This window comes from Tamandua tetradactyla, chromosome 6 (genome assembly GCF_023851605.1).
Source record: "Tamandua tetradactyla isolate mTamTet1 chromosome 6, mTamTet1.pri, whole genome shotgun sequence".
In the NCBI taxonomy this organism is placed as follows: Eukaryota; Metazoa; Chordata; class Mammalia; order Pilosa; family Myrmecophagidae; genus Tamandua; species Tamandua tetradactyla.
This window is the reverse complement of record NC_135332.1, coordinates 125,406,679-125,419,048: the sequence shown is the minus strand read 5'-3', so window position 1 is coordinate 125,419,048 and position 12,370 is coordinate 125,406,679. Positions and strand designations below refer to the sequence as shown.

At 36.1% G+C, this 12,370-nt stretch overlaps 1 non-coding gene across 1 annotated transcript; it reads right to left on the bottom strand.

Moving 5' to 3' along the window:
* Positions 1-8,527: 8,527 nt before the first annotated feature.
* Positions 8,528-8,631, bottom strand: LOC143689183 (U6 spliceosomal RNA). Its single transcript, XR_013178645.1, has one exon. It is a non-coding gene; the product is annotated as a U6 spliceosomal RNA (small nuclear RNA).
* Between the last annotated feature and the right edge of the window lie 3,739 nt (positions 8,632-12,370).

The following is a 12,370-nucleotide window of genomic DNA, read 5'->3' as shown; positions in this document are numbered from 1 at the left end:
TTAGAGTTCAGACCCACAACTTTCTTTCTAGAGCAAGTTCCCTGATTGTATAGACATGGACTGTGAACTTTTAGACAGAGATAATAAATGTGAGGAAAGAATGAAGCATGACTACAGAACAAAGCATAATACATAGAACATTTTTCTATTTTAGCACTTAAACAGTATATTGCAAGTATATCTTTTAACTTCATTCCTAGAAAGTAATTTTTTTTAAATTCAAAACATCTTTAAACAATATTTGGTAGCTTGGGAGATAGAAGGACAGTTTCCAAAGTAGTTAAACACAAACAACTTCCCAACATTCATAAAGAAAAGGGAAACTTTGGAGAATTGGTCTTTTATAGTGGGAGAGGTGAAGGTCAAAGTGTTTGGAGAAGGCTATGGTTCACAAAATTAAGTAGTCACTTTAAAAAAAAACTGCAGAACTTCTCACAGCCTTTATGAATCTTAAACTTATTTAGCCACAGATCTATATCCTAAAGTATGTCACTGGACTAGTTACTAATGAAATATATATTTTTAATGTTGTACTAAATTAATTTATACTAATTGGTCTTCCAAACTATAGTTTCCATTTCAATTAATCCTACCCAAAAGGAATTTTTCTAAAACAGAAAACCCAAATTCTCCCATACCCCTTATCCACCCTCCCCATTATGTATTGGAGTAGTACATTTGTTACTATTGATGAAAGAGTATTAAAATATTGCTGTTAATTTTAGCCCATAGTTTGCAATAGTACATTTCCTCCATACACTCCTCTATTACTAACTCCTTGTAATAGTGTCATACATTTGTTCTAGTTCAAGAAAGAATTTTTAAAATATATGTACAGTTAACCATGGACATCATCCACCACGAGATTCATTGTGCTAATTACTTTAATGCTGACCTAATTGACTTCATTCTTATCTCTAAATACCAGATTAAACATATATAAAACAACCTCTCAAAATCCATAAATAATAATTAACACTCTGGACTAAATGTGACTGCTATAAGAGTTTACAATCTAGGACCCTGTTTTCCTATAAGCACTTTCTAAAAGAGATCATACAATAATTGCTCTTTTGTTTCTGGCTTATTTTGCCTCAGGTTGGTGTCATTTTGATGTCTCCTTACATGTTAGCTTTCCTTATAATTCTGCACCTAGTCTTCTTATTTTCCCTAACCTAGAGGGATCTCATTTAGTCCAGATCACTACTTTTTTTTTTTCTGATCCAAGTCTTTATTTCCTGTGCTTCAGATCTGTCTATCCAACGTTAACCTGGCTATCCTACAGACTCTAGCTATTCAAACTGCACTCATAACATGCTTTGCTTCCCTTCTGTATACCCTATTTCCTGAATAGCATCTGGGCAGCTTTTTAGACTAATCTCTGACCTAAACTCCCACATCCAGTCACTCCCACAAGACTTTACTGAATATACTTAATTTTTATAATAAAACTTCTTCTAACTATAGAACAATTTTAGATAAATCAAAATTACCAATAGTAGAAAGAAAGAAGGAAAGTTACTAGTTACTCATAGCCCCACCATGTAAGACAATCACCAGGAACAGATTTGGTGTGGTTGATTCCACTACTATTATTATGTAATTTAATTCATATTTATGATCAGAGTGTATATAATTTTGTAGACACATAGATGTTTGTTTTCAGGATCCCTGAAACAATTCCTCATCTGTTACCAACAATCCCTAAATTAACTTCAAAATGTACTTCTCATCATCACTTTGACTTGAACCAGAGCCCAGACACTAAACCCTTCCCCCTGCCTTATGTTCCTTCCCAGTGGAGCCATCTTCATTAAAGTAGCATGAGATGACACATTCCCTTATGACAGCTACTCCACATTGCCCAAACCTGCTAAAGAATTATCATATGCAATTGTTCCTGGAATGTCATCATTCATTTTAGATTTCACAGTTGATGTTAATATGAGAAGAACAAATTACTCATATTCTGCCTAACTGAAGCCAATTCATTTCATAATATACATAAATGACTACAAAGACAAAGTCATGAATATGCTTTAATCTATGACAACATCTTTTACTATTGGATATTTCATTGAAATTTTTAAACTCCAAGGTGTTCAACATTTAAACTTCAATTATGTTAAGATGGAGGTGATATCAGATTTGAGAAAATAATGGATTTCTTTTCTATGGTTAATAGCGAAATCACCCCTGTTTGCCTTAGGACACAGTTTGTCTTCTCCTTACAATAATATGAAGGCCTTTCACGGCAGGAAGTGGACCACATCTTCAGGTAGCTTTTGCTCCCTCCCTCTCAGCAACCCTGTTTGTGCAGGTTTTGCAATTGTATTAGTCATTGCTGGTGGGAAAGATATTAATCTGTCAATTCTGATCAATATGTGAGAAAATCTCTCCACCTTTTAGTACATCAGGAATGAGATTAGACTTTTTCAAAAGACATTAAGAGAAGATTAAGAGAAATAAGACACATAAACTTTAGAAATGGGTGCATTAGTTGGGTATGGTTTGTTGGTCTACATGCATGTCTCCAGGCCACTGCAGCTTGAGCCCATTTAGCATGCCCAGGGAATTGCCCGCTGGTCATCTATGACCCATCTATCACCTGCCAATGATGGCAGGGCGGGGGTGGGGGGCATCCAGCCCCATGTGTGCTTTCACAATTGAGAGAAGTGTGAGATTTTATAAGTTTCTCCACATCTCCCACTCACCAAGTGGGTTCTAACTTTTAGGTCATTGCAGGGTTGCCTCAATTACTCCCAAATCTTCTGGTTGCTGGTACCTATTGCCTGAAAAATCCATGCTCTGCAGTCAATTCAAACCCAGTTTCCTTAAGATGCTGGGACTCCTCAAGGTGAAAGCCCTGTATTTCCCTAAGAAAGCAAGAAGCTCCAAGCTCCCTGACACACTGAGTTAGGGACGTTTTTCAAGGAATAATTTCTCCTGACTTTTAACCTTCAACAATTCACCTCATTCTGTTTCCCCAAGTGAAGAAGGTCACTGCCAACAGCTCCAAGGGAAGTTTCCATTTTCACCATTTCAACAAGAGTTGAAAACACCACATATACAGTCTTTATGGAAGCAACAGGTTCTTATTTCTGAGATTTAAATGACACAAAGGTCAAAAATGTCTGGTGACAGAAGAAATTATTTACCTTTGCACTTTTACTCCCAGGCCTCCCTTGGCTCCTAGCTCTGAGCTTAACTCCTTTCTTTCACAAACATCCTGGTTCTTGGAGAAGAGACTTCCAAGAGGAGACATTTAAATATCAGATAGGTTGTATATTAGCAAGAGAGAAGTCTGCGGCAGGTGGCCCGAGGAACAGAGTGAGGGATTGAAGGCAAAACTTCAAGGGGTCTCCAGTCTAAGGGTGAAAATGTCTGATACCATTTCTCACCCACCTGGATGGTTATTATTAAAAACAAACAAACCCTGGAAATAACAATGTTGGAAGGGAATGTGGAGAAATTGGAACACTCTTAAACTGTGGGAATGTAAAATGGTGTTACTGTGAAAAACAATTTGGCTGTTCCTCAAAAGGTTAAACAAAGAATTACCGTATGACCCAGCAATTCCTCTTCTAGGTATAGATAACTCATATGTTAATATGAGAAGAGTAAATTACTCACATTCTGCCTAGATTGAAGCTAATTCATTTCATAATATACATAAATGACTACAAAGCCAAAGTCAAGAATATGATCTAATCTATGGCAACATCTTTTACTACTGGATATTTCATTGCATTTTTTAAACTCTAAGGTGTTCAACATTTAAACTTCAATTATCTTAAGATGGAGGTGACATCAGATTTGAGAATCTGATGGGACTCAAACAGATACTTGTACACCAATGTTCATAGCAGCATTATTCCTAAGGTGGAAACAATCCAGCATCCATCAACAAATGAATCGATAAACAAGATGTGGTATATCCATAAAATGGGATATTATTCAGCCATGAAAAGGACTAAGTTACTCATCCATGCCATCATGGATAAATCTTGACCACATGTTGAGTGAAATAAGTCAGACATAAAAGGACAGATATTGTTTGATTCTGCTTATATGAAATATATAGATAAGCAAGGTTAATAGAGACAGGAAGATTAGAGGTTACCAGGGAGCAAGAGGGAAGGAGGGGGGAATGGGGAGCTATTGCTTACTGAGAACAGCTTTTCTGTTCGGGGTAATGAAAAAGTTTTGGTAATGGAGAGTGTAATGGAGGCACAACATTGTGAATGTAATTAACACCACTGAATTTACACTTGAAAATGGTTAAAATTGGAAACTGTGTGTTACGTGTATGCTTCCACAATTAAAAAACAAAACAAAATGGGCACAGGTTTCCAGCTGAATTGATGCCATATCCTAGGCTTATGGAAAAGAGCAGGGCTTCTCAAATCTTAATGTACATTAAATGACTCGTCTGGGGATCTTTTGAAAAATGTAGATTTTGATTTTCTCAGTCTGGGGTGGGTTCTGATATTCTGTGCTGTTGATGAGCTTCCAGGTGATTGATGCTGTGAACCACAATATTTTTGTTGGCTTGTTTTGATTTTTTTTCACTTGCTTTTAAATATTTTTAAATTTTGGAATAATTTTAAATTTACAGAAAAGTTGCAAAATAGTGCAAAGAGCTTCTATACACCCTTCACGTAACCTCCCTTAAATTTAACATCTTGTGATACAGTGTACCTTTGTCAAAACTAAGGCATGAACATTGGTACAATACTACTAACTAAACTATAGACTTTATTCAGCCCCACCAGCTTTTCCACTATTGTTCTTTTCTCTGTTCCTGGGTCCAATTCAAGACGCCTCATTGCATTTAGTCTTCATGGCTTCTTAGTTTCCTCCTATCTGTGACGGCTCCTCAAGTTCTTCCTGATTATTCATGACCTGGACATATCAAAGAGGATTTTGTAGAATATACCTCAGTTCCGTCTCTCTTTGTCTTTTTCGTGATGGGATTTGGGCTATGGGCATTTAGGAAGATAGCACAGAGGGATAGTGCCCTTCCCAAAGCGTCAAACCAGGAGCCTGTGATATCAGCGTGACATCACTGGTGAGGCTCACCTTGATTACCTGCTAAGGTGAAGTCTGCCAGGTTTCTAAGATTACTATTTTTCCATCTCCATACTGCATCCTTTGGGTGTTCATCTAAGTGTGGGCAGTGGTTCTCCAATGAAAGAATGAATCTGAATTACCTGGAGGGCTTGCTAAAGCAAACATTAGCTCTAGGCTCCTTTCCCAGACTTTCTGATTCAGCTGGTCTGGATGTGACTTTAATAATTTGCATTTTTACCAAGTTCCCAGGTGACACCAATGCTGCTGGCCCAGAGACCACCCTTTGAGAACCAGAGGTCTAGAGTATTTGTCCTTGATTGCTGAGACTTAGACTTGAGTCAGAATCATCTGGGAGAAATTTTTTTAAATACTCGCTCCCAAGCCCCATCTTTGGCAGATCTTATTGGGAGGAATGAGGATGGTGCACAGGACGCAGCAGGTTTATAAATGCAAGTCATGTTTGGGAACCAGGGGTACAATGCTACTTCCCAGTTAATGTGTAATTGGTTGGGCCTAGGGAAGGGCTAAGGCAGCAGGTCTAGTTCATATAGCTCCAGCTGTGGGAAGTGAAAGGCAGGAGAGCCTGGGAATCCAGCAGGGTGTGAATCATAGGCCTCAGGCTGCCTGACTCTGGCCTTTTCAGTCTTTATTCCTCCTTCCAGGAAGTCTCTCTGTCATTTTATTTTTAATTAAAAAAATTTTTTATTAATAAAACCAATCAACATACAGCACAAACATTTTTAATGTATGAACATTCCACATTTGGTGTGCAATCAATGGCTCACAATATCATAACATAGTTGTGTATTCATCACCATGATCATTTCTCAGAACATTCACATCACTGCAGAAAAAGAAATAAAAAGAAAAATACTCATACATACCATACCCCTTACCCCTCCTTCTCATTGACCACTAATATTTCCCTCTACCCAATTTATTTTAACATTTGCTCCCCTATTATTTATTTATTTTTACTCCATATTTTTTACTCATCTGTCCAAACCGTAGACAGAAGGAGCATCAGAGCAAGGTTTTCACAATCACTCAGTCACTTTGTGAAAGCTATATCATTATACAATCATCTTAAGGAAACATGGCTACTGGAACACAGCTCTACAGTTTCAGGCACTTCCCTCTAACCTCTCTAATACACCTTAAACTCAAAAGGGATTATCTATATAATGCGCAAGAATAAACTCCAGGACAGCCTCTCGACTCTATTTGGAATCTCTCAGTCACTTACACTTTATTTTATCTCATTTCTCTCTTCCCCCTTTCAATCAAGAAGGTTTTTTTCAATCCCTTGTTGCTCAGTCCCAGCTCATTTTGTCCCATGTTGCCAGGGAGGTTTACACCCCTGGGAGTCATGTCGCACATAGACGGGGGAGGACAGTGATTTCGTTTGCCATGTTGGCTGAGAAATAGCCACATCTTGGTAACAAAAGAGGCTCTCTAAGGATGACTCTTAGGCCTAATTTTAGGTAGGCTTAGCCTATCCTTTGTGGGAATAAGTTTCATATGAACAAACACCAAGCTTGAGGGTTCAGCCTACTGATTTTGTTGTCCTCACTGTTTGTGAGAACATTAGGCATTCTCCGTATGGGGAAGTTGAATTTTCCCTCATTCTTACCATTTCCCCAAGGGGATGTTGCAAATATTTTTTTATTCACTGTTCAAATCGCTCTGGGATTTATCAGGGCATCACTCTGCACAAACCTATGAAATTTCATGCCCTACTCAAGGTTCCATGAACTTATGGTATTCAATTAAATTGTCCATATAAGTTATATTAGGACATGCACTAGTCAAAATATAAATTTTGTACCAAATAAACATTTTGTTCTTTAGTGTCACACGTAAGTTAACATTTTAAAATATGTATTACCATCTGTTTTCAACACCCTGCAATATTGCCATTCCTTTGTTCTTCCTCATGCAAAAACATTTTTAAATTTGTACATCTAGTCATTATCATTATACACTCAAGGCATTCCTGGATTTGCCATTTCAGACTTTATCATCTATCTTTCCTTCTGATTTCATTTGTGCCCCCAGCCCTCCTCCCTCTATCATGCTCACATTCAGCTTCATTCAGTGTACTAACATTGTACTATAGTTAGGTAGTATTGTGCTATCCATTTCTGAATTTTTACAATCAGTCCCATTGCACAATTTGTATCCCTTCAGCTCCAATTATCCAATATCTACCCTATTTCTATCTCCTGATGACCTCTGGTCTTAACTGAAATTCTCCAAGTTCATTCACTAATATTAGTTCATATCAGTGAGACCATATAGTACTTGTCCTTTTGTTTCTGGCAAATCTCACCCACCATAATGTCCTTAAGGTCCATCTATGTTTTTACATACTTCATAACTTTATTCTGTCTTACAGCTGCATAATATTCCATCATATGTATATACCACAGCTTGTTTAGCCACCCCTCTGTTGATGGACATTTGGGTGGTTTCCATCTCTTGGCAATTGTAAATAATGCTGCTATAAACATTGGTGTGCAAATGTCCATTTGTGTCTTTGCCTTCACGTCCTCTGAGTAGATACCTAGCAATGGTATTGCTGGATTATATGGCAATTCTATACTTAGCTTCCTGAGGAACCACCAATCTGCCTTCCATAATGTTTGTACCATTTGACATTCCCACCAAAGTGGATAAGTGTACCTCTTTATCCATATTTTCTCCAGCACTTGTAGTTTTCTGTTTATTCTGATTATTGATAATAGCCATTCTGGTGGGTGCGAGATGATATTGCATTGTGATTTTGATTTGCATTTCCCTAATAGCCAGCGAAGTTGAGCATCTTTTCATGTGCCTTTTAGCCATTTGTATTTCCTCTTCTGAGAAGTGTCTGTTCATGTCTTTTGCCCATTTTGTAATTGGGTTGTTTGTCTTTTTGTTGTTGAGTTGAACAATCTCTTTATATATTCTGGTTACTAGACTCATATCTGAAATATCATTTCCAAATATTGTCTCCCATTGTATAGGCTGTCTTTTTACTTTCTCAACAAAGTTCTTCGATGCACAAAAGTGTTTAATTTTGAGGAGTTCCCATTTATCTATTTATTTCTTCAATGTTTGTGCTTTGGGTGTAAGGTCTAAGAAACTGCCTCCTATTGTAAGATTTATAAGATATTTCCCTACATTTTCTTCTAAAAGTTTTATGGTCTTAGATCTAACATTTAGGTCTTTGATACATTTTGAGTCAATTTTTGTATAGAGTGTGAGATATGGATCCTCTTTCATTATTTTGCATGTGGATATCCAGTTCTCCAGGAACCATTTATTGAAAAGACTGTTCTGTCCCAGGTGAGTTGGCTTTACTGCCTTATCAAAGATCAGTTGGCCATAGATGAGAGGGTCTATATCTGAACACTCTATATGATTCCATTGGTCAATATATCTATCTTTATGCCAATACCATACTATTTATTTAAAATATAAATGCTTCATGAATTTGCATGTCATCCTTGCACAAGGGTCATGCTAATCTTCTCAGTATCATTCCAATTTTAGTATATGTCTGCCAAAGCAAGCCCAGTACCATACTGTTTTGACCACTGTAGCTTTGTAATACACCTTAAAGTCAGGTAGTGTGAGACCTCTGACTTCATTTTTCTTTCCCAGGATATTTTTAGCTATTTGGGGCACACTGCCCTTACAAATAAATTTGTTTATTGTTTTTTCTATTTCTGAAAAGTAAGTTTTTGGAATTTAGTTGGTATTGCATTGAATCTATAAATCAATTTAGGTAGAATTGACATCTTAACTCTATTTAGCCTTCCAATCCATGAACATGGTATGCCCTTCCATCTATTTAGGGCTTCTCTGATTTCTTTTAGCAATTTCTTATGGTTTTCCTTGTATAGGTCTTTTGTATCCTTAGTTAAATTTATTCCTAAATATTTTTATTCTTTTGGTTGCAATTGTAAATGGAATTTTTTTCTCGATTTCCCCTTCAGATTGTTCATTACTAATGTATAGAAACACTATAGATTTTTGAGCATTGTTCTTGTAACCTACCACTTTGCTGTATGCATTTATTAGCTCTAGTAGTTTTGCTGTGGATTTTTGGGGGTTTTCAACATATAGTATCATATCATCTGCAAACAGTGAGAGTTTTACTTCTTCCTTTCCAATTTTGATGCCTTGTATTTCTTTTTCTTGTCTAATTGCTCTGGCTAGAACTTCCAACACAATGTTGAATAACAATGGTGACAGTAACACCTTTGTCTTGTTCTTGATCTTAGGGGGAAAGTTTTCAGTTTTTTCCCATTGAGGATTGATGTTAACTGTGGGTTTTTCATATATTCCCTTCATTATGTTGAAGAAATTCCCTTCTATTCCTAGCCTTTGAAGTGTTTTCAATAAGAAATGATGCTGAATTTTGTCAAATACCTCTTCTGCATCAATCTAGATGATCATGTGGTTTTTCTGCTTTGATTTGTTGATATGGTGTATTATGTTAATTGATTTTCTTGTGTTGAGCCATCCTTGCATAGCTGGGATGAATCCTACTTGGTCAGGGTGTATACTTCTTTTAACGTGCTGCTGGTTTGATTTGCAAGAATTTTGTTGAGGATTTTACATCTATATTCATTAGAGAGATTGGTCTGTATTTTCTTTTATTGTTGTATCTTTGTCTGAGGTATGAAGGTGATGTTTGCATCATAGAATGAGTTAGGTAGCCTTTCCTCCTCTTCAATTTTTTTTGAAGAGTTTGAGCATGATTGGTACTAATTCTTTCTTGAATGTTTGATAGAATTCACATGTGAAGCCATCTTGTCCTGGATTTTTATTTTTTAGGAGCTTCTTAATGACTAATTAAATTTCTTTATCTGTGACTGGTTTGTCGAGCTTGCCAATTTCTTCTTGAGTCAACGTTGGTTGTTCATGCATTTCTATGAAGTTGTCCATTTCATCTACATTGTCTAGTTTATTAGCATAAAGTTGTTCATACTATCCTCTTATTGCCTCCTTTATTTCTGCGGTGTCAATGGTTATACCTCTTCTTCCATTTCTGATTTTATTTATTTGCATTCTCTCTCTTCTTCTTTTTGTCAACCATGCTAACGGTCCATCAATCTTATTGATTTTCTCATAGAAACAGCTACTCATTTTGTTGATTTTTTTGATGGTTTTCATGTTCTCAATTTCATTTATTTCTGTTCTAATTGTCATTATTTCTTTCCTTTTGTTTGCTTTGGGGTTAGTTTGCTGTTCTTTCTCTAGTTCTTCCAAGTGAACAGTTAATTCCTCAATTTTTGCTCTTTCTTCTTTTTTGATACAGGCATTTAAGGCAATAAATTTCCCTTTAGCACTGCTTTTGCTGCATCCCATAAATTTTGATATGTTGTGTTTTCATTTTTATTTGCCTTGAGATATTTACTGGTTTCTCTTGTAATTTCTTCCTTAACCCACTGGTTGTTTAAGAGTGTGTTGCTGAGCCTCCATATATTTGTGAATTTTCTGGCCCTCTTTCTATTATTGAGCTCCAACTTCATTCCTTTATGATCTGGAAAGTGTTTTGCATTATTTCAATCTTTTTAAATTTATTGAGACTTGCTTCGTGACCCAGCATATGGTCTATCCTTGGGAATAATCTATGAGCACTTGAGAAAAATGTGTATCCTGCTGTTGTGAGGTGTAATGCTCTATAAATGTCTGTTAAGTCTAGCTCATTTATTTTATTATTCAAATTCTCTATTTCTTTATTGACCCTCTGTCTAGATGTCCTGTCCATTGATGAGACTGGGGAAGTCTCCAACTATTATGGTAGATGTGTCTATTTCTTTTTTCAGTATTTGCCTCATGTATTTTGGAGCACTCTGACTTGGTGCATAAATATTTATGATTGTTATGCCTTCTTATTGAGTTATTCCTTTTATTAATACATAGTGTCCTTCTTTGTCTCTTTTCATTGTTTTACATTTGAAGTCTAATTTGTTGGATATTAGTATCGCTACTTCTGCTCTTTTCTGATTGTTGTTTGCATGAAATATCTTTTTCCAACCTTTCACTTTCAACCTATGTTTACCCCTGGGTCTAAAATGTATCTCTTTGAGACAGCATATAGATGGGTTCTGTTTTTTAATCCATTCTGCCAGTCTGTGTCTTTTGATTGGGAAGTTTAATCCATTAACATTTAGTTTTATTACTGTAAGGGCAGTACTTTCTTTCATCATTTTGCCTTTTGGACTATATATGTCATATCTAATTTTTCTTCTTTTTTACCTTTACTAATAGTCTTTATTTCCACACTCTTCTTCACACCTTTCTCTCCTGTCTTTTCCTGTCCCTAGTGCTCCCTTTAGTATTTCTTGCAGAGCCAGTCTCCTGGTCACAAATTCTCTCAGTGATTTTTTGTCTGAAAATTTTTAATTTCCTCCTCATTTTTGAAGGACAATTTTGCTGGTTATAGAACTCTTTGTTGATAGTCTTCCTCTTTTAGTGTTTTAAATATACCATCCCACTGTCTTCTCATCTCCATAGTTTCTGCTGAAAAATCTAACCATAGTCTTATTGGACTTCCCTCATATGTGATGAATTGCTTTTCTTTTGGTACTTTCAAGAGTCTCTCTTTCTCTTTGACATCTGTCATTCTGATTAGTAAGTGTCTTGGAGTACGTTTATTTGGATCTATTCTGTTTGAGGCACACTGTAGTTCTTGGATCTGTAATTTTAAGTCTTTCATAAGAGTTGTGAAACTCTTTCCATTCTTTTCCCTATATTTTCATTTGCTTGTCAGATTTCAGATGTCCCATCCTCCAGTTCACTAATCCTATCTTCTGCCTCTTGAGATGTAACATTGTAGGTTTCCATTGTTTTTTTCATCTCTTCTACTGTGCCTTACATTCCCATAAGTTCTGTGATTTATTTGTTCAGACTTTCAATTTCTTCATTTTCTTTCTTCCTTCCTTCTTTATATCCTCCCTAAATTCATTGATTTGATTTTTGATTGGGTTTTCTATATCTGTTGAACATTCTGAATTAATTGCTTCAACTCTTGTATTTCATTTGAATTGTTAGTTTGTTCCTTTGATTGGGCCATATCTTCAATTTTCCTAGTATGATTCATCATTTTTTGCTGGTGTCTAGGCATTTAATTTCCTCAATTAGTTTATTCTGGGGATAGTTTTCACTTTTTTCTTTATCTTGGATTTTCTTACTGGATGACTTTGTTGTCTATCTGATCTTTGACATTCAGTTCAGCTTATTCTAGACCTCTAGCTTAGGTTTTGTTTAGCAGATCATAATTTTTCAGTTCTTGCTTTCT